Here is a 24,318-nt window from a genome sequence, read left to right on the forward strand (position 1 = left end):
TGATTATGAGCTAGCATGCGGGCATAAAATAGAAAAATCACACAATTTCTTTCCTTTTTTTCTAATTTTTCATCTGAGCTAAAAGGAAGGTTACAAGGATTTGTCTTATTCATAGCAGAGTGAAGGTTAATTAGTAAATACTTTTCAGAGTGCTATTAAAATCCTCAGATTAAAGGCTCCAAATACTGCAAGTATAAAATATTCTTATTTGTTATTCATTTATTTTGATCTGCTTCAGGACATATGGAAAACTCATTTCTAACTTAAAAAACAATTAATTATATTTTAGTACCAAAGTTTTTCATCTGACTTTTCGGGGGAGGGGGAAGTGAAAAACCGTCCACAAAAATTACAGTGGAAATTAATGAGCAGAGTTTTAATGATGTTCAGGGCCTCTACAGGAACAAAGTATAAACATTAAAAATAATGCACTCTTACAGTGCAACAGTCTAAGTTTAAAAAAAAAATGTAGCCTCATATTTTCTTCCTTTTTTAAAGTCATTCTCTTTATCTGGCCCCTGTTGCCTTTTCTCTGGTTGAGTTGATCAAAGCAGGATAGTGAAGAGTGGTGGCAATGAATCATACTTGCTTAATCTGGAGCTCTGAAGATCTGTAGGAGTATTTCCAATGGTTGCCTGGTCTGAAACGTGCAGGGGTCTGTTCAAGTGAAGAACTGGACAGCTTACCATTTTCTTGGGGAGTGCCCATGGAGAAGCAGAGACTTCTACTCTTTGTCTCGGGTGACAGCTTTCTTTTGAGATATAGCAGGAGGGGACAAGTTCCAGACCAGGTTATTATGCGTTAGCAAGGTTATGAAATGCGGTTTATGGGTCTAATATTTATTTTATTAAAGTTTTATAGCTCATCTTTAAATATCATTATAGAGCATCAGTGTTTATTAGAGATCTGTGTGTTTTCAGAGTGCTCATTGTTGTGGTTTCTGTGTACTTGAGGTGCCAAAGTTATCAATTTGCCTGTGAAGCTAAATTAGGCTGTAATGCCCTTGAGTATGTGTTCTCCACATCAGGCAATAATCTCCATGATTATGGGCTCTACTGTGTATTAATTGACCATGACTTGTTATGCATCCTAGATTGAAGATGCATAACCTATTTCAAGGTCACTTTTGTACTAGTAAAGTGTCTTAAAAGGTTGAATATTGATGAATTAATGTTAAATGCAGCTTTGCCTTTAATAATGTAACACTGCTCTTACGTGCCTTTCAATAACACATCCAAAGCTTGTCTTCCTTAGATCTTCTTAAGACAGACATTTGTAGGAAAATTTTCAGCTTTTTATAATTAATGAAGAGAGACAGTAAATTATTAACTTTTAACTATGACTAAAAGCCTTTGCAAATGGTTGTTTGTGGGGAATGTGCAATTTTAATTGTGCTCTGGTTATTTGTGAGCTGTGGAATGTCAGTTGTGATGCCTTCATGGAGAAGAAAAAATTGTACAGTGTGAGGAAAAAAAATTCAGAATATTTAAGAGGCTTTGAATTAGTGGGCACTGGAAAAAAAGTAAGTTGTTTGCATGTCCAGTGGTTTAATCCATGTTAAGAATCCAGAGGTTGTAGATTTCCCTATGCTAAACTCACTGACTGAATTGGAGTACTCTGTAACAACAGACTGGACAGCTAGACCTGGAATGGATGAAGCCATTGAAGACATTTTCAAAATCACCCCTAAGCTTGTGATTTTATAACAGCACATATCTTACTTTTCCGATTTCTGGTTACAGAAATTTTATTTTTCTATCATCATAGGTTTTATTTACCATATATGATGATTAAGAAGCTTATAGTGTTTTAGATATGTGCATCTATTTCTGTTTTATTAAAATGACCTGCATTTCCTTAAAGTTTGCTTTCTGTATATCTCAGTGGTCTTTCTTAAGGCGACCTAATGACCTAATCTTTATTATGCCAAAACTTCAAAGTGGATAATTCAGAATAAAATATTAGCTTGATGGAGACTGAAGAGGAAACTGGCATAGGAACTCAGTAGTCCTGTCCTCAGCCTCTTTTCATACCACTGTGACTTCACAAAAACTTGAAGCTTGTGTAGCATTTTATCACTAGTTCTCAGCACAGGCTCAGACATTTCATAGCTGGTTTAGTACTGGTATATTGATTAGCATAAGAACAGTCACTGGAATAAAAGTTAATGTAAAAAAAATCATAAATAATTATGCATATTTCTTGGACAAGACAGGAGCCAATAAACTTAATTAAAATAATTATGAGTGGGATGTAAAATAGTATGCCAAAATTATTCTTTTCCTCCTTCATTTACAGAAAGGTACTTTTGAATCATAAATTATTCAATTTTTTATTGTTGCAGCTGTAATACAACAAATATTGCACTATCCCTTATACCTTGAAAGCACCATCTTTCTTAGAAGAAAAGAATGGATAAGAAGTTGCTTCAATGCTTTTGACAGATGAATTATGTATTACACCCTGAAAACTTAATTTTTCATAGTTTCAGTGATCATTTGATATTTTTTGTTTAAAAGCTATGCCTCATTCATTTTTAAGTCATTTTGTAGCAACAACCCAACCCAACAAGAGTCCCAGATGAACACCTGTGTTTACTAACAGTATTCAGCTACTCCAAATCTTTCTCTTTTCTAAAATACAAACCAAAGTGAGCACTGCTAGAAACCTATGGGTCTATATAGATATGCTGTGCAATTCTCAAGCAGTGCAGGCCTGGTGCTGTGACTTTTTACTTCCCTAGTCACACTTGAAGCTACCAGCACAAGTAAGTTTAACCAGATGCCAAATAAGACTGCAGCTGAGAATAACACTCTAAGACAGAAAGTGAAAAAAGTAGTATTTTCTATTATTTTTCTAATATTTTCTTTAAAAAATTGAACACTATATAGCTTCACAGGTTTTCCTTGAATTATACTGAAGATTTTGCAAGATGGATAAAAGTGTTCTTCCTGATTGAAAAGAACCCAAAATGAAGAAAGTCCTTAAATGATTCAGTAGTCTGCTTATTTTGAAGTATATTGCAAATGGGAGACAAACTGTGTATTTTTAGAGGAGGAGGTAGGAGGTAAGTCTTGTTATTATATCTGGTATGTTCCTCAACCTCCAGTTCTAAAATTAAATCCCTGGATGGGATTTAAGCTGGATGCCTGAAGCTGACTATAAAAACCAGAATTTTTTAGTCCTTCTGGATGGAATTCATTTCACCCAATACTGGTATAGTAGAGATGTCTGCATATTGAACTGATCATCTCTGCCTTCTTTTGTAATGAATGCTAGTAAATATGTGGTTTTAGGTCTGCCTTCTTTCAGGTATGCGCATCAGGTGATATGAATTGTGCCCTTAAAGTGACTGTTTTCTCTCTTCACTGTGAGACAACTCTCTGATTTGTAATTTAATGCAGTCATCTACATTTGATTATATGAATCCCATTCTATAATGTTTATTGCATAATAAAAAAAGGACTGCTTCACGAAGTAAATTCAAAATCTGGTACACTAGCTTAGAAAAGCTGCTCAGTCCAAGGTCATTGCTGCATGATTTAACTTCTTATTCTATACACTGCCTGTCTCACCTAACGAATTATGTTTAGCTGTCCATTAGTCTTGCAAAATACATTGCTCCTCTCCCTTTTTCCCTTTTAAATTAAACATCACATTCACAGATAATAAAAATGTTCACAAAAATATGTAGCCATAGAGAAATGTTACATTCATAATGGGGCCAAATATTTTAAACCTAAATTTTCACAGCAGGATTTCAAAATGGTTGTGATTTATTTTCATAAAAAATCAGATAAATACAGCCATAGCACACTTTTATGCTATAGGAAGCCCTATTAGAAGGTCAATACTTTCAGACAATTATTTTTTCCTGGAACAAAGGTGAACAGGATGTTTCCTGTTGTGACTGTAGGAACACATTGTGATACTTCAGAGATCTGTGAAATAACTTAGCAAGTACCACTGTTTCTACAGTGACTGATGCAAGTAACAAGTACTGAAACTATACCTATGATCTTGGACAGTGAACTCCTGCAGTATCTTCCCTCCTTTTTTTCTGTAATGTACTGTGGTAAAATGAAGTCTCCAAATCTCACAGCAGTGTTTGCATTTTCATTACTCAGAGGATAATAGTCTATAAATACTACATTTCCCTTTTCTGGATTTTTGTCTTTTTGTTTTTATTAAACATGTTTCTCACCCCTTTTGGATAAAGTAGCTCTTTAACCCTAGTAGATGATTGCTTTTATTTTCAAGGCAGATCTCTGGCAGCTGTTGCAGAGTGATTCATGGTATCTACGTTGAAACAGTGATGCCTAATCATTATAAAATGATCCATCTGGGTTTTTATTCTACAGAGGGGACTTTCTGTGCTATGAAGAGATACAAAGCATGTGACACAGATATTTTAGTATGAGAACATAGCAAATGCTCTGTCTCATAGCTTCCTATATTCTTGATCTTCCCCTAAGCCTTAACAGCAGCATATAAAGCTTACTTATGGAAACTCTGAGTTGCTGACACAACTGTTCTGTTCTTTATTTAGGGTAAGATTGTGCCTATCGGCGTAGCCTCGAGCAAGAGGTGGTGTGTGAACTGCATCATTGTAATGCCAGCCTGGGGAAGTATGGCAACTCAGATTTTCCTCTGAATCACATTTTCTCTTCTGCTTCTTCCTTGCTCTGAGGGAATAGTAATTTACTTCTAGAAATAAGTATCTCTGTGTGGTGGCACAGCTGTTCTAGCCAACAAGGCTGGAAAAAGACTTCAATCTTCCCTCCATTTCTCCCTATGTTCCTTCTGCTCACCTGTTTCAAAGGAGATATAGCTAGGTAAATAGTCTGGTTTACTTCTGCACACTCAGGTCTAAAATTTGGGTAGTTTGCATAGGGCTCTAATTGCAGGGTTCTTCCATTCTCTCGTGCGTGGGTGCATACTTACAGACTAAACCTTACAGAGAAGACTCCAGATGTGATATGCAGCCTAGAGAAAATAAATACCATTTTATTTTGGCTCAGTCATTCAAGTAAAAGAGGACTGATAATTTGGAAATTTTTTATCAGTCCATGAACTTTACTTTTCTTTATCAAATAGCTTATAGTTTAATATAGCAAACAAAGTTAGTCCTGAAAGAGAATCTGTCAGCCTGTAGAACTGTATCCTCTTGCTGCTTTGACTGGAAGTTTCTTGACAGTTTACTTGGTGACATCAATCCTTGAAGGCTTGTTCTGCTATTAATGCATGTGACCTTTATGCTATAGAGGAATTTAAAAAAATCTTTTCTTATTTTAACATATCTATGCAAAACTTCTTCACCTCAGGCCTAAGTATGATCTACTGTTGCATCTGAGTTTATTCTGATTTGGTGCTGCAGTATCAGTCACGTTGCCATGTGAGAGTGTTGGTGAGTAAACACATGTACACACGCCACTCCTTAAAATTCTCATTATAAGTATGTACTAACAGATAACAATATATGATTTCTGAATGGTAGAAGCAAAATGTGGTGAAGAGCAAACCAAATAGTACTTCTTTTCCTCTGCTGAAGGAGTGTGGTACATCAATCAGGTGCAGTACCCTTAGCCAGGGGAGGTACTGCTGGAGCAATGCTCTTCCTGCTTTTCCTTTGTGCTCATTCTTGTAGGGGCTGTGATCTTGCATACCTTCTTGTTTTCTCCTTTGAATTTTCATTATATGTAGCCAGTTTTATGTTTGGTGTGTGTTTTTTATTTTCTTTATTGTGCTCTAAAAGCAATTCTGCTGAGCTCTCCAAGTTGCACTCCTTTAGTGGCCAGGAGCAGACCATTTGCGCTATGTGCCTCATCTCCTGGAGCCTCAGTGTTGTACTGAGTCTGTTCTGTCAATACAGATTGAACACAGAGAACCTATTATTTTTCTGTGCTTTTACTCTCAAGGATCCCTTCCAGAGTGCAGACTTTATTATAACCATACTGAGCAGTTACCCTACCAAAATTCTGTGAGGCTACTCTTGACCACAGACAGCTGGTGTCATCATTGCCAAGATCCAACTTGTACTCCTGCTGTAACAGGGTAGTCCACTACCCTCACAAATACCACAGTCTAAACCTCAATATTTTATCTAATGGTGAATAATGATCATTAATGTCTTTACATTTTATTCTGATGTGGAAGCATGATGTTTGTTTTACTACAATAAGAAGATGAAGCATATAAACGCTACATGAGGCAGGGATAAAAAGCCCCTACAAAGACACATGCCCTGGTCAATGTCTCCAGCAACTATTCAAAGGATAAACAGAAGGCTACAATAAATTGTAATGTGCTTTCTAGTTTGATTGCTAAATAGACCTGATTCAAACATTTTTTCAGCGGTGCTACGTTTTTATACTTAGGCATCTTTTTTCAGTTTGAGGTCATTGCCCTAATGGGGTATCAGAAAGAACAGAGAATGTATTGTATTAAGAGTTGCTATGAAAATCTGTGTACTGATTACAGATTTTTTTTACAGAATATGCCATGGTGCAGTTACCCATAAGAGGTGTGCATGAAACATCATGACATATGAGTACACTGGTAGTATGACAACTCTTTCAATCTTGCATGCAGGTTAAACCACTTTAAATGTGCTAGGCTTGGTTGTTGGTATTTTTTTTTTTCTTCTAGTTTATAGCTTTCTGAAAGAAAAGCCTGCTTTTTAAGGTATAATAATCTCTAGAGGGATCTACCAGCTCAGGAAGTGAAATGATTAACACCGTGTCTCAAAGCATCACCTACTGACACAGCCCAGAGAGAGGTACATCCTTTTTCTGAAATGCCATTGGCATTGCTGATGGCTTTGTGATCACTGTTCACACCTAGATTCCTATCAGCCACTTCTTCCCTAACCATATATTCTCCTTTTTGTATTAATGATCATGATTGCTCTTTTCTAATATCAGTACTTTGCCTGGTCTCTGTTGAATTTTATCCTCTCGATTTTGACCACACTGAACTTTGTCAAGATCACTTTTAATTCTGATGCTGTCTGACAAAATGCTTTTTAACCCTAGAGCAATATGAATGCAGTTCCTCTGACATAGTGTAAATCATTGTTGAAAATACATTATAGTCCTAGATTTGGGCCAGCGGTGAAGAGGATCTCCAAGTTTGGTGACTCCAGGTTTGACAACTAGCAGTTGATAATGGCAGGAATGTTTGGGATTCTTTTTCCCCAAAGTTGTGGTTCTCTGTTATAGTGGCTATATTCAAGTTATAATTAGCGAGATTGTTTATTAAATTTGCAGCAGTATCACTAACCATATTAAAGTCTTTCTTATATTTGCTGGTGGCAGGCAATTGCATTGACTTTACTATGCTTGGCAAATTCTTACTGGCTGCTTATAGATTATCTTATATTCTTTTTATAGCTTACTTTTTTGATATTTTTCAATATTTTTACTTTCAAACTTAGTTCAATATGTTTCTTATTTCCTCAGCCTTTCTTTGTCCCAATAGATAGAGGAGGTGTGTTTCCTGTTCTGCTACTTACTCCCTGTGTACTTGAAGGCGATCTCTGTGTTGAGACTGCATTGGCTAGTTAGAAAAGTTCTCTAGAGTGATTAATTCTCTGAAACCTTGTATGTTTGCCTTTTCTACATATTCTTCAGCTTCTTTTCTTTTCCTGCACTACTGTTTGCAATGCAATTTTCTTGGTAGCTGATTATAATTAATTCTTCAGTGTATGAAAACTGAAGTGTGGAACACCTTAGGCGTCTCTGTGTATCATCCATATTTATGTCTTCTGTCCAATTAAACAGTGGTCTCTTCCTTTCTTTTGTCTTCCATGACTGCCTAATGTATTTACAGACTTTCTTCTCATTGACTTTTGTGTCTCTAGCTAATTGAAAGGCATTTTGTACCCCAGCCTTTTGATTTTCATCCATATGGGGCAGGTAGACTATCCATTATGATTATCATTAATTATGTGCTTTTGTTTCCACTTTTATAATGATTCTGTTTCTATATTCAGGTCATTAAAATACCTACTGATGGAGTTAGAATGGTGTCTTCATATTTTTCTTACCTACACTTCAAAAGCAGTTTGCTTTTGTGTATTCAATGTAGTTTCTCTCAGTAGGTAGTAGCTCTCATGGTGCTCATTTATCCTTTACATTATCTTACTGAGAGATCTTACTGTAGGTTTATTTTTCTCCTTTATTCTGCTTTTTAACTCAGAACAAGGACTTCAGATCTTTTTTTTTTTTGTATAGTAAACCTCAGCATTTTACAATGACCCCATATTAGCTCCATGCAGCTGGTTGATTCCACTATAAAAACAAATCTACAACAGCTCCTCCCCAGTAGCTTTTTTCACCTGTGGAAACTTCCTGAGCTTTTGCATTAAAGATTTGATTAATTAAGTGTCGTAGAAAACAATTTAAAAAATCTCCAAACTGCTACCTGCTCCTTGGCAATGATTGTTTTCTCTTGCTAGATACACCCTAAACATTCAATAACTTATTAGGTCTTCCTAAATTTCAGAATAAGTCTTCTAGATAAGATAGAAAATTCAACACCTTCTTGCCTATGGTCATTAAAAAGCACTTTCATTGTGTCTCTGTGATATCTATGATGTTTATAGATGCTTTTATGTTTTCCTTACTAGTAGTCTAATAGCTGGCATATACCAGAAAATTCAGGTGAAATTCTGTTATTCTCACTATTTCTCATATGGCCTTACTGCAATGTCTAATTTCTAATTAGATTTGTATTTAGTAAGTAAATCTGTGTTTTGAAAGTAGCAGTGGGCTTCTTGCAACGACTAACTCTTATTCTACTGTAGTAGCAAAACCTCATTCAGCTACTTATATCCCAGCTAAAATCTCTTTCTACTTCCCGTCAGGTACTATCACTTGTCTCTGTGTTCTTTATGGAGATTCTTGAGATTCCATTTCTCTTGGGACTGAGATGGATTTTACTTGGCTGTTATATTTTACTGGGGCAAGGTGCCATTGTTCCTGGGTTTTAGGCTTAATATGCACGTCCAGTCAGTTTGTCTGTCTGTAAATCTTCCCCTCAAAAGGTTAAGGTATGTGTGTAGATCCTGAGCTATTGCACATCTGACAAGACAATGCCATGAGGAACTGCAGAGTGCTACAGATAGCCAAATGGGAGCAATGTACATGTAGGTGACCTGTCCTGTTCTTTTGGTGACATTCATAAGATGGCACGTGAGAAACAGCAGGACACCACAGGTAATGAAAGTTGAACAGAACTGAGGGGCAAGGCAGGAAGTACTGGGACAACTCTGTCAGAGTCATCAAGTAAGGGTATAAAGTCAGTAAAACCAGAGCCAGTGAGGAAAGGGAAAATAGAGTGGGCAGTTTATTTGGGAGGGATTGAGGGTGCTAAATGGGAATAGCTTGGGAAGAGGGGGGAAACAGGAGTAAAAGGTGAAGCAAGTCATCACTTGGAGCTGTTTGGGAGTGTCTGTTGAGCAGCTTGTTCATGATCAGTGCAGTCTATGGCAGGACAGCATATCTCTTGCTACCGGGTCTGTGATGGAGTCTGACTGGCTTCAGTGCCCGGGGGAACCAGGATGCTCTCCCTAACACCAGTGAGGAAACTCCCATAAGAATGGACTGAACTTCTTAACTAAACCCTTGTAAACTCAGTGATCTCAAAGTGGTGGAGATTTGTGGGTTTTGTAACTACAGTTAGGCAGCTAGAGAAGGGAAAGAGACACAGATTTGATCTGATTGACAGAAAGATTTCCGTCTCAGCTCCAAAGTCAGCTGCATAAGCAATAGGTGTGTGCCCATGGGCCAGTCAGTGCACAGTACTGGCACGTGGCCAGGCAGCAACTGTTAAGAAGCCTGAGAGAAAGACTGGGATGAGTTTAGGGAAATATAGGTGAAAAAGGAATGGAAGGAATTACTACATGAGGGACTGCATGCACATGGAGAACCTAGAATACAGAAAAGGTATGTAAGGAGTCAGGACATAATTGAAAACAAAAACAAACCAGCAAAATTCCAAACAATCAAACAAACAGAAACAAAACAAAAACAAACAAAAAAAAAATGGAAAATGGAAAATGCTTCTGTAACCCTGCTTATGAAACAATGTATTTCAAATCCCCATGGATTTCCTCTGACATGTTTTCGGGTGAAGATGAATTATTTATTTAGCTTCCTTTTTCCGTAGTGAATCATCCTAATCTTTCAGGAACATAGTCATCACAAACTTTAGACTTTATCTGTGATAAAAATACCACTTTCCCCCTTGCTTTTTTTCAAATTTTATCTGCAAATTATTTCTATTGTTCTGACTCTGCACTGATAAAATAACACTCTTATTCTCACAGAACTAACATCATCTGCAAATTATCTCCTTTGTTCTGATGTCTTTTCCATGTAATGTTCACTGACTTCACTTATGACAGGCAATCTTTGTGTCATTCATTTGGGTAAAGAATGTAGTATGTATATATCACATCTCTAGAGCTGTTATTGTGCAGATCCCAGCTGAAACTTTCTACTGTCCTCTAGTGTGCTGTGTTCACAAAAATAAAAACAATTGGCTAAATAAAAGTTTCTTGTCTAGTCCAACATGTTTGACTTCAAATCATTCTCTTTTAGCTCTTAAAAGAATACATTCCCTACTCATACACCGCTGGAGTTGCTTTTCTCTTAACCTTTTATGACTTCTTTATCTGTTTGTCTCTAAACAACAATCAGCATGGATGAATCACTAATAATTTTCCAAGTAGCTGTAGTTATTCAAGTAATTCTCCTTGTTTTCTTTGCAACTTGGTAGGGCAAATTCTGCTGTTACAGGTAAGACTTGCTGAAATTTATTAGTGAAGTAGAAAAATAAAAGATAGGATGTAGTTTAACTTAAACAAAGTTGCTTTTTTAGTCTTTGATTTTACACAGTAAATATTTTTTACTTTTTCTTTGCTATCTCAGAGTGCACTACAGTTAAGCACAACAGCTTCATATACCATTGCCTTTTCAATGTACAAAAATGGATTTGATATCTTTATAGATGCGGTTTCTCCCATCTATATTAACATCTCATTTTTGCTGGTTAACTTCCTATGTTAGTTGGGAAAAGCTATGAGAAAAATTGTTATATTATGAATAAAATATCTGAATATTCATTTCAACTTTGATGAGGAAATGTCATTACATTTTTACATGGAACACTTGTACCATAAACATGAGGTTATATTTCTTTGTAGACTACATATGCAAAAAAACCCAAACTCATTCTTTGAAATTATTTGTAGTATAAGGATTAAACTTATTACAAAGTTTTTTAATACTCCTTTGTCTTTATAAGTATGTAAGATCTGACTTAAAATTATATAAGGTGGCATTCTGTATAGCAGTAAAAAAAAAAAAAAATCTCAGTTTTTAGTGTGGTTTGTGAGACATATGCTAGGATCCTCTGAGGAATGTTCACTTCCCAGTAACATGAAGTGCCATTTGCTAGCTCAGTGGGAATTGCCACATATTGAATGTCAGGCCTGGCACTAGTTCATTTTTACATTTTGGACCTTAGGATTGTGTCATATGGGGGAGGAATGAAAGTGAGAGAATAGCAGAAAAATGCACTTGTAGGAAATAAAATATATTTCTCTAGAGACACTGGTATATTTTTAATTGCAGCTGTTAAAAGCACTTGTCTGGCATGATAGGTTTGGTGTGATACCTTGCATCAAAGAAAGCTGATTCTACTGCATCATCTGCAACCTGAGAGAGGCAGTGGTGGCTGCTGTCACAGTCTTTTCGATCTTCATGCCTTCCAAGCTTGGGCAACTTGGATTGCTTTGTGTAGCTCCTTGTTCCTCTTTGCCACCTCTATAAATACATCTTCAATGAAAGGAGAGCTGAGGAGAATCTCCATCCTTTATTTGATGCAAGGGGAAACAGTGAGGAAAAGGCTGAGGCACTTAATGCTCTCTTTACCTCAGTCTTTTAGTAAGGCCAGTTGTTCTCTGGTTACCAGAGCTGGAAGACAGAGGTGGGGAGCAGAATGAAACCCCCATATTCCAAGAGGAAATGGCTGGTGACCTGCTACACAACTTGGACAGACTCAAGTCTGTTGGGCTGAATGGGATCCACCCAAGGGGTACTGAGGGAGCTGGCAGAAGAGCTCATGGAGCCACTTGCAGTCATTTACCAGCAGCCCTGGCTAACTGGGGTGGTCCCCATGGATTGGAATTTTGCAAATGTGACACCCATCTATAAGAAGGATTGGAAGGAGAATCTAGGGAACTACAGGTCTGTCAGTCTGACCTTGGTGCTGGGGAAGGTCATGAAGTAAATAATCTTGAGACTGGACTTTAGTAAAGCCTTTGACACCATTTCCCACAGTATTTTCTTGAAGAAACTGGGTGCTCATGCCTTGGACAGGTGCACTGTTTGCCAGGTAAAAGAAAATGATAAATGACTGAGCCCAGAGAGTGGTGGCGGATGGAGTTACATCCAGGTGGCAGCTGGTCATGAGTGATGCTACCCAGGGCTCGGTATTAGGGTCAGTCCTGTATAATGTTTGTTAGTGATCCGGGTGATGGGATCAAGTGCATCCTCAGTCAGTTTGCAGGTCACACAAAGTTGGGTGGTGGTTCATCTGGTATATATTAGGAAGGTTCTACAGACAGATCTGGACTTGCTGGATTGATGTGCTGAAGTCAATTGTAGGAGGTTAAACAAGGCAAAGTGCCGGGTCCTGTCTTGGGTCACAACAATCCCATGCAGTGCCACAGGCTGGGGGCAGAGTGGCTGGAGAGCTGCCCAGTGGAAAAGGACCTGGGGGTGCTGGTCGATAGCAGTTGAACATGAGCCAGCAGTGTGTACTGGTGGCCAAGAAGGCCAGTGACATCCTGGCCTGTATCAGCAATAGTATGGCCCAGCAGGACCAGGGCAGTGATTGTCCCCCTGTGCTCAGCACTGGTGGGGCCACACCTGGAATCCTGTACTAAGTTTTAGGCCACTCACTACATGAAAGACACTGAGGGGATGGAGCGTGTCCAGAGAAGGGCAGTGAAGCCAGAGAAGGATCTGGAGCACAAGTCTGATGAGGAGCAGCTGAGGGAGCTGGGGTTGTTTAGACTGGAAAAAAGGAGGCTTAGGGTGGACCTTATTGCTCTCTACAACTACCTGAAAGGGGGTTGGAGTGGGGTGGGAGTCAGTTTCTTCTTCCAAGTAGCAAGGGATAGGATGAGAGGAAATGGCCTCAAGTTGCACCAGGGGAGGTTTAAATTAAATATTAGGAAAAATTTCTTAAACTAAAGGGTTGTCGAGCTTTGGAACAGCCTGCTCAGAGAAGTGCTGGAGCCACCATGCCTTAAAGTATTTAAAGGATGTTGTATATGTGGCTCTTAGGAACATGGTTAGAGACTTGGCAGTGTTAGATTAACTGTTGGAATGCATGATCCTAAAAGTCATTTCCAGCTTAAAAGATTCTAGGATTCTGTGATGGGAGGCAAGGGTAGCTCAGTTAGAATAATTTCTCTATGGAAGCACCAAACATAGCGTATGTTTGTGTACTGGCATATACAGTGCTGAACTTTAGAACAAGGGAGAAACTGTGTAGTCCCGGGTTAACAGTTGGACATGATAATGAGAGGTCTTTTCCAGCTTAAATGATTCTACAAGTCCGTTATTTTGTGTGCACAGTGCAAGCACAGGGCAGGGGAAATTTGTCTTGCCTATGCTGTTGTCTCTAGGTGTTTGAACAACTACTTTCTTAGTCTAGATAGCATGAACAGTGAATGGAAGATCATTACATGAATACTTTACTTCAGAGGAGGGGAAGTGAGTAGGTTATATTAAATTTGAAATATTTTGAATGAATAGATTTTTTGTTCAGTAATGCTCTGGTAACTAGCAGGAATCTGAGGTGGGGTTATGAAATTTATACAATAGCACCTATCAATTTTCCTACAAGCCTAATATAATTTAATGACCATTCTCTATGCCATTTTAACAAAACTTGAATATCATGATTTCTGTTTTATAAAAGCCTTCTTTATTTCTCAGCTACTGAAATCTAATATATTAATGTGCTCTCAGATGATTTGTAGCAGTATTGTTTTAGCTTTTATAATGACAGATTAAACAAATAATTTTAATAAGATTACTCTTGTAGAAGGGTGTGATTTTTCAGCAAATAGGATTGTGAAGTTAATTTTCTGGAACCTGCCCTCCCAACCACCTTACCTAAAGCATATGCTGCTAGACAGCATACCAGCTTTCTTCATGCGCCTTCAGAAATGCAAAAATGGCACTAAAGACAGAGGCAAAGTGGGTAGATTTGAGACCCAGCCTTTATTCAAACAGCAAGAAGCCCTTATGTAACTTTAATAATGATCATTAATATAACTATTAATCATTATTATTTTGCTTCTCTGGACCAAATTAAGTGTTGGAAGCATTTATTTCTTAGGCCTCTACTGTGTTTTGACTTTATTTAGTCTATGAATTTAGGAGCAATTAACCACAACTGATAACAGGAAGCTAAGGAATTTTGCTTTCCAGTATTCCCCTTAAGATGTTGTCATGCCCTACCTAGCTCATGTACGGGTTTTCAGTGAAGTATCATTTACTGAAACTTTTTTTTTTCAGTTCTCTATGAAAACGTATGTTAGGGCATTCTGACCCATACGCACATGAGCATAACATTTGTATCCCCAGTGGCCACTTGTTCACATTCAGAAAAATCACAGTCCTTTCTCTAACTACTTGTTGAACAGTAAACTGTCAACATAAAAAAATAAAAGCGCTTGATGGTACCCACTGGAGACAAAAGAGTGGAAGCACTTATAAAAACCTTTAAGCACAAGGCATTGTTTTATGATTAGATTTTAAATGCACCAGAGTTTTGTAAAACATACCTAACTGTTCGCACACAGTGCCCTTTTCTCCAGCTTCTTAGAGAAAGGAAAATCCAGCCACTTTTTTATGTGAAATTTTATATTAAACCAGACTGGCTGACTGCTATTTTGTGAGAGAAATAGTGACAGTTTTGAATGACTAGCAGAAAAGTAGCCAGCACTTATCTAGACTAAGGGCCAAAGGGGGAGACATAACAGATTGCAACAGCCTTTTGCAGTTTATTTTTTTTTATTAAAGCGGCACAAGTCCATTCCCTGCTTCTCATTTTCTGCCTGAGAAAATTCTTTACAAAAGTAACAGAACAAGGTTGCAACACAAACAATAATAAAAATATCTCTAATATTTAGGAACCTTCTTGGTGGATGGTAAAAACATGAATTTGCTTTAATAATATTTAACATATTGCAGGTTTCCTTATGTCTGTGACAGATACCTTTACTGAAAGTTGATTTCCATGAATGTTTATTACATATGCCATGACTGAGGAAAGAATAAATAAAAATAAAGAAAACTACCAGATTCTGAATTTGCTGACCTTTACATAATGAAAAGGAACAATTTCTGTACCAGGCTAGTTTAGCCATGTTTCAGAATTGTGCTATGCTGGAATGCTTTTCTTTGTAACAGGCATTGAACTGCACAAATTGGTGTGGCTTGAATAAATTTTAGATGGTCCTTCCTTGTATACATGCTCTTATGGAACAGGTTTCCTGAATGGGGCTTTTCTCCATGGTATACTTGTTCTTATCATAGAATCATAGAATGGTTTGGGTTGGAAAGGCCCTTAAAGATCATCTAGTTCCAAACACCCTGCCATGGGTAGGGACACTTTCCACTAGACCAGATTGCTTAAAGCCGCACCCACTGAACACTTCCAGCTTCTCTGGGCAACCTGTTTCAGTGCCTCACCACCCTCACAGTAAAGAGTTCGTTCCTAATCTCTAATCTAAACCTACTCTCTTTCAAGGGTAGATTTTTCAACCAGTCTCTTCTCCAGATTGAGCAATCCCAGCTCTCTCAGCCTGTCTTAATAGGAAAGGTGCTCCAGACCTCTGATCGTCTTTGTGGCCCTCCTCTTGACTTGCTCCACACGTTCCTGTCTTTCCTATATTGGGGGCCCAAGAGCTGGACAGAGCACTCCAGGTAGGGTCTCATGAGAGTGGAGTAGAGGGGGAGAATCGCCTCCTCTGAGCTGCTGGCCACAATTCTTTTGATGCAGCCCAGGATACAGCTGCCTTTTGGGGATGCAGATGGACATTGCTGGGTCATGTTGAGCTTCTTGTCTACCAACATACCCAAGTCCTTCTCCTCATGACTGGTCTTAATACATTCTCCATCCCACCTGTGTTTGTGTTTGGGATTGCCCCAACCCAGGTGCAGGACCTTGCACTTGACCTTGTTGAGCTTCATGAGGTTCGCACAGGACCACCTCTCAAGTCTTCGAAAGTCCCTCTGGATGACATCCCTTCCCTCCAGTGTGTGGATTGCACCACACAACTTGGTGTCATCAGCAAACTTCATGGATTTCACGGAATATTCTGAGTTGGAAGGGACCCGCAAGGATCACTGAATCCGACTCCTAAGAAATCGAACCTGAGACCTTGATGTTAGCACCATGCTCTAACCAAATGAGCTAATTGCAAGGTCCAAACTTGTTGAGGGTACACTCAATCCATTGTCCACACCCAACAAAGACATTAAATAGCACCAGTCCCCATACCAAACCTTGAAGAACATCACTTGTCGCATCTACCAAGTGGTCCATCTATCAAATCCATGTCTCTCTGGTTTAGAGATAAGGATGTCATGTGGGACAGTATCAAATGTTTTGTACAAGTTCAATTAGATAACATCAGTCGCTCTTCCCTCATCCACCAATGATGTAACCCTATCAGGCCCACAGATCCATCTCATCAGGTCCCATGGACTTATGCACCTTCAGGTTCCTTAGATGGTCTCGAGCCTGATCTTCTCCTACAGTGTGCAGTTCTTCGTTCTTCCAGTCCTTCTACCTTCTGTGGCTCAAGCAATATGGCTGGAGCACTTGCTGGTGAAGACTGAGGCAAAAAAAGAATTGAATACTTCAGCCTTCTCCATGTCCTGGGTAACCAGGTCTCCTGTATCCTTACTGAGAGGACCCACATTTTCCATAGTCTCCCTTTTGTCACCAGTGTACCTATAGAAGCTTTTCTTCTTGTCCTCACTTGCCAGATTTAATCTTATCAGGGCTTTAGCTTCCTTAACTGAACCCTGGCTGCTCAGACAATTTTTTTGTATTTGTCCCAGACTACCTGTCCCTGCTTCCATCCTCTGTATGCTTCCTTTTTGTGTTTGAGTTTATCCATGAGTTCCTTGTTCACCTACGCAGGCCCCTTGGTGTTTTTGCCTGAGTTCCTCTTTGTTGAGATGCATCCCTACTGAGCTTGGAAGAGGTGATCCTTGAATATTAAGCAGTTTTTTGGGCCCTTCTTCCCTCCAGCACTTCATCCCTTGGTATCTATGCTCTACCAAGCAGATCACTGAAGAGGCCAAAGTCTGCTGTCCTGAAGTCCAGGATAGTGAGCTTGCTGTGCACTGTCCTAAGGATCTTGAAGTCAACCATGTCATGGTCACTGCATCCAAAGCTGCCCTTGAGATTCACATTCCCCACCAACCCCTTCTTCTTGGTGAGAACAAGTTCCATCACAGCAGCTCTTCTCACTGTCTTCTCTATCATTTGTTGCCATCTGCACATTCCAGGAACCTCCAGGTTTTCTTGTGCCCTGCTGTGTTGTTGCTCCAACAGATATCGATGTGGTTGAAGTACTCCATGAGGACCAGGGCTTGTGAATATGGCTCTGCTCCTATCTGTGTATAGAACGCCTCATCTGCTTGGTCTTCCTCGTTGGGTGTCCTGTAGGAGATCCCCACTATAATGTCACCTATCCCTGCCTCCCTTTAATCCTAACCCAAAATTCTTGACTGGCTCCTCATCCATCCCCAGGTTCAGCTTCATGCACTCCAACTGGTCATTGACACAAACGGTGATACCCCCTCCTCGTCTCCCTTGACTGTCCTTCCTAAAAAGCCTGTATCCTTCCATTCCAACATTCCAGTCACAAAAGCAATCCCACTACATCACCATGTGATGCCAATAAGATCACAGCCCTGCAGGTGCACACACGTCTCTAACTCCTCTTGTTTATTCTACATGGTGTGTGCATTTGCATAGAGGCACATTAGTTGGGCCCCAGATGAAGCTGACTCACTGGCTGAAATGGCTGGAATATGTTTTCTCAGGAACTATGAGCTACCATTGGTTAGAAATTATGATTTGTATTAACTAACCTACCTTGTAAGTGATAGTAACTACATGAGAGATCAATGAATTAGAATGTTACTTTAAAAGTAGTCTTAATTTGTACAATAAATATGTTTTTTATTCCCCCCAAAAAATGACAATGTGATTCCATGCAAGTATATGAACCTGGAAGCATCATGTGGATGAAATCTGTCTCAGAAGCAGGTTCATTCCTATTGCTCCAGTGAAGTACTAATCAGATGACTGACAATAACAGAAGCAAAGTACCATTTTATTCAGTAAAGGTAAATTTATGATTGTATTGTCATATGAAGGTAAGACTGCATGTTTCCCACCTAACCAGGTAGAAAAGAGGAAGAAGGTAAAGGAACAAGAAAGATATAGTTTGCATACAAAAATGTACAGTAAAGATCTTATTTTTTCTTGTAGATATGGGTTGAAAGTACTCCAAAGGACAGTTAAGCTCTAGGGAAATGTTCTAAGAACAGTAATTTAGAGATTCTCTGTTCAGTTTGGTATACTTTTTCATTATGGGTTAAAAAGTACTTTGAGATCACTAATTCTCTGCAAACTTAAGGGATACAATCAAAGACAACATTTATGTGTTCTATTCTTTGATCAAACTGTAAGTAATACCTGGCATATATATCAGCCATTGTATTAAAATTCTTCTGCTGGCTTTGGTGACTTGTTGTAATTTACTAGTTCAAAATTAGGTTTATGCTGAATGTTACAATACTACATTGTGTTTGAAAAGCAACCAAGTTGTTTAATTAATGCTGGAACTAATGAATCTGTCTTATAGATTCATGGCCTATGTTCCTGTGTTGCAGTAGCCTAGTTCTCTCTCATCTTTTTCCTTATAAATAACCTTCCTCCCACCCCAAGAAATATCTTTACTTCCTCTGTAACATCTGCTAAGCCTCCCTGTTCACAGTATGCTTGGCTCTCTCCCATGTCCCCTAAATCCCAGCTGCTGGGGAAGGAGCAGCTTGTATAATAGCTGATTTCAACATAATACGTGTGCTGATTGAGAGATCGAATGAGTCTGATAGTTGCTGAGTTTGTATAGCTGTCTTTCCAATGGAGGTCTTATGCTGGGTTTTTGTTTCCTCTTTCCAGTTGCCAGTATTCTCAGATCTCTTATCAGCTTGTCTTCTAGGTGTCAAGTTCCCTGTTGAAATGCAGAACAGGGGGCGAAGGTGGTGAGAATAGTGCATAGGAGAGCCAGAGAACTGCCAAATGGATGGACAGTTCAGTCCCATGTATTTAATCTCCGTATTGAAACAAAATGTGAAAGGAGAATGAAGTGGGAGCAAGAGAGCAGCTTTCATGTGTGTATCCTTGTCCACAAATGGAGTCCAAATTAATGGCACCAACACTGTTCTAGAGCCTCCCCGGTATTTCTGAATTTTCTCTAAAGTTGCCTTGTTCTTCCCAGCCCATCTGGACATACCTACAATACACCCTTCTCTGGTCACTCAAGTGACTTCCCCTACCCATGACCACAGTCATATATCTTCTCTCCTGCAGTGACTCTACTCCTTCTAAGCCCTGCCCCCGGTCTTGGTCCTAGTTTCTACCCCAGACTCCCTGTTCAACCCAGAAACTCCCAGTCCTCTGATTCCAACTCCTTCCACCTCCACTTCTCCCGTGGGTCACACCTAAGCTCCATGCACATCTACCTTTTTTTCTTAACCAGGTCCGGGTACTTTGATTTCCATGGGTAGGTCTGAGCTGATGCATTGCCCTTACCTTCTGGAGTTGTTCCCAATAGTCATTTGGACCAACTTGTTGGCTACTGCGACAGCTAAACACGTCCCTTGCCTTGGGCTCCTTTCTTGCTAATATAGATATTGATGTCAGAAGTGATTTCTGCCAGCAACGAGACAGTTCACACAGAAATCTGAGCTGGAATAGAAGTGACCAATTGAGCTTATAGGGCTTCTATGGTGACCAAGAAACAGGAATGCTTACTTTAAAAAAGAAAATATAATGGTTTGACAAGTTTTACGTAGCAAGTGGAAGACCAGAAAGGGATATGATTGCTTTCTATAAATATTTCAAGGAGGTAAACAGCAGGAATAAAGACAAGTGTTATAGTGTAAATGATATTGCCAGCAACATATCAAATATATCAAAAATATCCTACCTAGTTTTGGGCGGAGTTTGTCACATCATGAATGAGACTGGGAGAGGCTCACTCTCAACAGCCTTAGCAGTCTGGTGTTTGGGGAGTACCACTAGCCCACCAAATTTTTATCAGTAATGCACTGCCTTGCTGCACACTCCCACACCTGCCAGAGACAGGTGGAGTATTCTAGATGTTTTTTAACAAATGCCTTGAACACTAATGATAGTGCTTTACTTTGTGGTGTATCTATCTATTAATGTAACCTGCTGTCATCTTTGCCTTCTTTTCCAGCAGCTGTGAAATTATTTGATGGTTTTAATTATTTTTCATAATAACCCCCAAATTTTTCTCTTGATTAGCTTCCTAGATGAGATTTCCATTTAGTACATATTCTCTAACTTGGTGTTTGGTTTCCCTGCTAATTATCTCACATTTTTTTCTGTGTTAAGCTGCATTTGCCATCTGCTCATCCAGTCACAAAAAATAATGGAAAACCTTTTGAATCCGATTGCATTCTCTTAATTACTGTCTCTGTCTCCAGTTGTGTTATTACCCACAGATTGGAAGATCTTGGGCCAAATAATTGGTAAAAAAAAGTGAGATTTCTTTGATTTTGGCTGAGCAATGCTGATACACACCGAGATCCTGATCTTTCACTTCCTACTGTTGTGTATTTTAAGTTCCCCATCTTTCAAAAAATAAACATCTGAGTCACACTTCTCTCAATTTTCATATACAGTATTGATGCTGCATATCCCACAATTAGACCATGCTCCTACTGTGAATGAGTTTTTCATTTAGCTATCCTGTGCTTGTACTCTCTCCAGGGAATTCACATGAAGTTAGTAGCACTTCCAAAGAGCTTCAGTGTTTCAATAAACATGAACTGAACTGTCATTTATGGCTATGCATATGTGAATGTCTGCAGATGTTTCCAATATCAATGCTTACAGCATTAGAAAACACCCAAACCAACAATGCTTGAGTTCTCATATGTATCTGTTCTTCTTTCTCTGGATCTGTTGATTCTTTTTCTCATCTTCTCAATATTTCTATATATCATTTTGATGTAGGTACTTTTTAAGCCTTGCACTTAAATTCTGTGATGCTTGTTACTTCCTGATACTTGTTACCTTCCTTGGTGAAAAATATGGTTATTTTGTGAGTTGATCTCTTTACTTCTAGATTCTTGTTACCAAGGTCTGTCTCACAAAATTCATTCTTATCCTTTTTTCTTATTTGTACATTTGTATCTCTTTTCCTAGACTCTATATAGGAAGATCTGTCTTTCATGATAGACTCTTATTTCCAAATTAACTGAATTGGATTTTTGGAGCTGTTAAGAGACCTACCATGACAACTATATAAACTGTGGAAAAAATGTTTCATATAAGCATAACCCTTGTAAGTTGTTAGTTTGAGCAGTGGAACTAAGATATCATGGCAAGGAAATGAAGCCATAGAGTACAGGTTTATTGCAACACTAGATCTTGTGCATCAGCAATAGTAGTATCCTTTTCAAAGGAGTTTTTAAAAGCAGAGTTTGGCCTTCTAGTTAGCTAGAAGAACAAGCTGAAGAACAGTTTCAAAAACACCTGAATTTCCTCAGGGCTACCAGTTTGTATTTAATTACTTTTTCAATAGCAAGATGCCATTTAATCTCCATTTTTCTGCTGAACTAAAAGAAATATCACTGGAATGGTAATTGTAAGCATTGCATTCAGTGCCTGCAGTATGAGGCAAAACTAGCTTGGGGATTTACTTAAGGCTTTGTTTGAGAGATTACTTCTCCCCTCTCAAATTTAATTTAATTTTTTCACATACGTACTTACCTTTTACAATATTATTAATTTATTCATGCTGCATTGCCATTATATATATATATGTGTGTATGTGTATGTGTGTGTGTGTGTATAATGATCTCTCTTAATTGACAGAAAATAGGGTAGAGAGGATGGAATAGATATCCTTAAATTCCTTTTCTTTATTGTGTGAGTATTTAAGGATCTCCTAATCGGGGCCAATTCCAAAGCAAGCACATTTTAGAAAAATGTATAAAAGAGTACTTTGTTCTGCTGAAATCAGTGTTATTATTTAGGTGTTTGTTTTTGTAGGTTTTGCATCCCATCTAATTATGTGAAAGCATGTAATTTCCCATCCAGAATTTATTTTATTGTTGTGAAAAATCATTTGATTAATTATTTATTTTAATGCTATGGAACCAGATAGAACTAAAATTACAACCCTAGAGAAAATCTTATATGCCTTCAGAACATGAAAAAATAAAAAATATGTGTAGAAAGTTTTTATGAATATTCTCAAAGCATTTAGATTCCTTTGGGTAGTTTAGATATTAGATTAATTTTTGCTGGATTACTATGGAAATCATGAAGCTAGGCTATATAATTTATATACTATAAAACTTATATACTGTAAAACTTCCTACATTATGTTTAGACTTCATCTTAGCCAATGTTATGGTTTACTGCTTTTCAACTGCTCCTGAGATACAACAGGTTTTGAAGTCAAACAACAGTTGTCTAATTATATAATCCAATAACTAAAATGTTTTAAATAAGAAAACTTAGATAAATAGTGCTGATAAATATATGCTGATAACTATGATAAATCATGCTATTCTTTTTTTTCCTAAGGGTGAAGTATTAAATCGGACAGACAACTCATTTCACACCTGTATGTGTCTGTTTTCTGTTGATTAGTAATTCAGTGGTGTTTCTGTGATTTAGAGAATTTAGCATTATAAACTAGTCATTTATGACATTTATTTATGACTAACATGTATAATTATTTATCATTTGACTGTTGAAAGCTGGATCATAACTTTTTCATTACTTGTCTCCTGCAAGTAATTCAGTATTATCTCCTTGTTAATAAAAATCTCCTTAGTTTTAAATTTTCAGAAATTTGTCCCTTAGTTACATCTTGCAAATAATTTGATGGAGGCCAGTAAAGTCGTGGAAAGCACATAGTGTGTGTGTTTATAATTTCTAAATTCATGGCCAGTCCTGCAGATAACCTTACTTAGGTGACTGTTTAGGGGTCAGTCAGCAGTGTTTAGTATGATTATCTAAGAGAAAAGGCTACGTTAGCAACAAACTTCTCCTGATTAAAGCAATTTTTTCCACATTAAATATTGTGTCAGGAAAACAAACCAAGGGTGGCAATTTCTTGGCATAGACTTTGAACACTTGTTCATGAAGAGAAACTACTCAGTTTGTGATTTTTCATGTAAACTTGCTTTCAGTATCTTGTTAGAAAGTAGAGAACACTGCTTATTATTCCAAACTTGAAAGAAACAGTTTCAATAGAAATTTTATTTAATGCATTTGGAAAGGGGAAAAAGGTAGTTCTAAAGAATAGGGAGAAACTTTTACTGCTTTAGACTCAGTTAACTAATCTGAGAAATTATGGGCATTTAATATGAACTGGTGTATTTTCTGGACTTCTGCTTTTTCATTCTCTCAAAAGTGACCTGTAGTTATACGACTCCATCTTATGTTTGACACAACAAAACGTTTATTTTCCAAAAGGCAATAACATTCAGAAGGGACTATTAGCAGTAGCCTGCCCTTAGGCTAGATTGGTCAATGGAAGTTTGCTCCAGTGATGATAATGCCAGTGATTTGTACTTAATTAGCTGAGCATATTATACATTGATTTAATCTTGAGAATTTTATGAGGGTTTTAATATCTTAATAACGGTGTCTGAAATACTTGCAAGGCTTGTGCTGAGATTCCAATTTTGGTGATGTTTTAAAAATCAGGCAAAAGCATCCCATGTGAGTTTTGGTGTTTGCACTTCAGGTTCCCTGAAGTTTCTAAGCAACATACAGAGATCTGTGATACTTAGCAGTTACAACGATGGCATAGTGCATGTTAACAGTTTGTATTTTGACCTTTCAATGCTTGTGCATACACTCCTAATACTGCAGATCTGGGCTGCCTTGTAGCCAGCTATTAAAGAAATCACCAGACCATTACAAAAGCATAAA

The 24,318-nt window shown here is 38.1% G+C and overlaps 1 protein-coding gene across 7 annotated transcripts in view; it reads left to right on the forward strand.

The window, feature by feature from the left end:
• The window catches only part of DLGAP2 (DLG associated protein 2), a 455,132-nt gene that overhangs the window by 178,496 nt on the left and 252,318 nt on the right, over positions 1–24,318 (forward strand). Inside the window, exon 1 of one of the 7 annotated variants that reach the window (XM_017814550.1) lies at positions 22,982–22,999. The exons of the other annotated variants lie outside the window; for them this stretch is intronic. The gene's annotated coding sequence lies outside the window, so the exon portion shown is untranslated. Of the gene's footprint in view, positions 1–22,981; positions 23,000–24,318 lie in introns of those variants that run through there. 7 annotated transcript variants of the gene reach the window in all.

The sequence above is a fragment of the Lepidothrix coronata genome, unplaced genomic scaffold, assembly GCF_001604755.1.
Source record: "Lepidothrix coronata isolate B3197 unplaced genomic scaffold, Lepidothrix_coronata-1.0 Scaffold45, whole genome shotgun sequence".
NCBI classification, from domain to species: domain Eukaryota; kingdom Metazoa; phylum Chordata; class Aves; order Passeriformes; family Pipridae; genus Lepidothrix; species Lepidothrix coronata.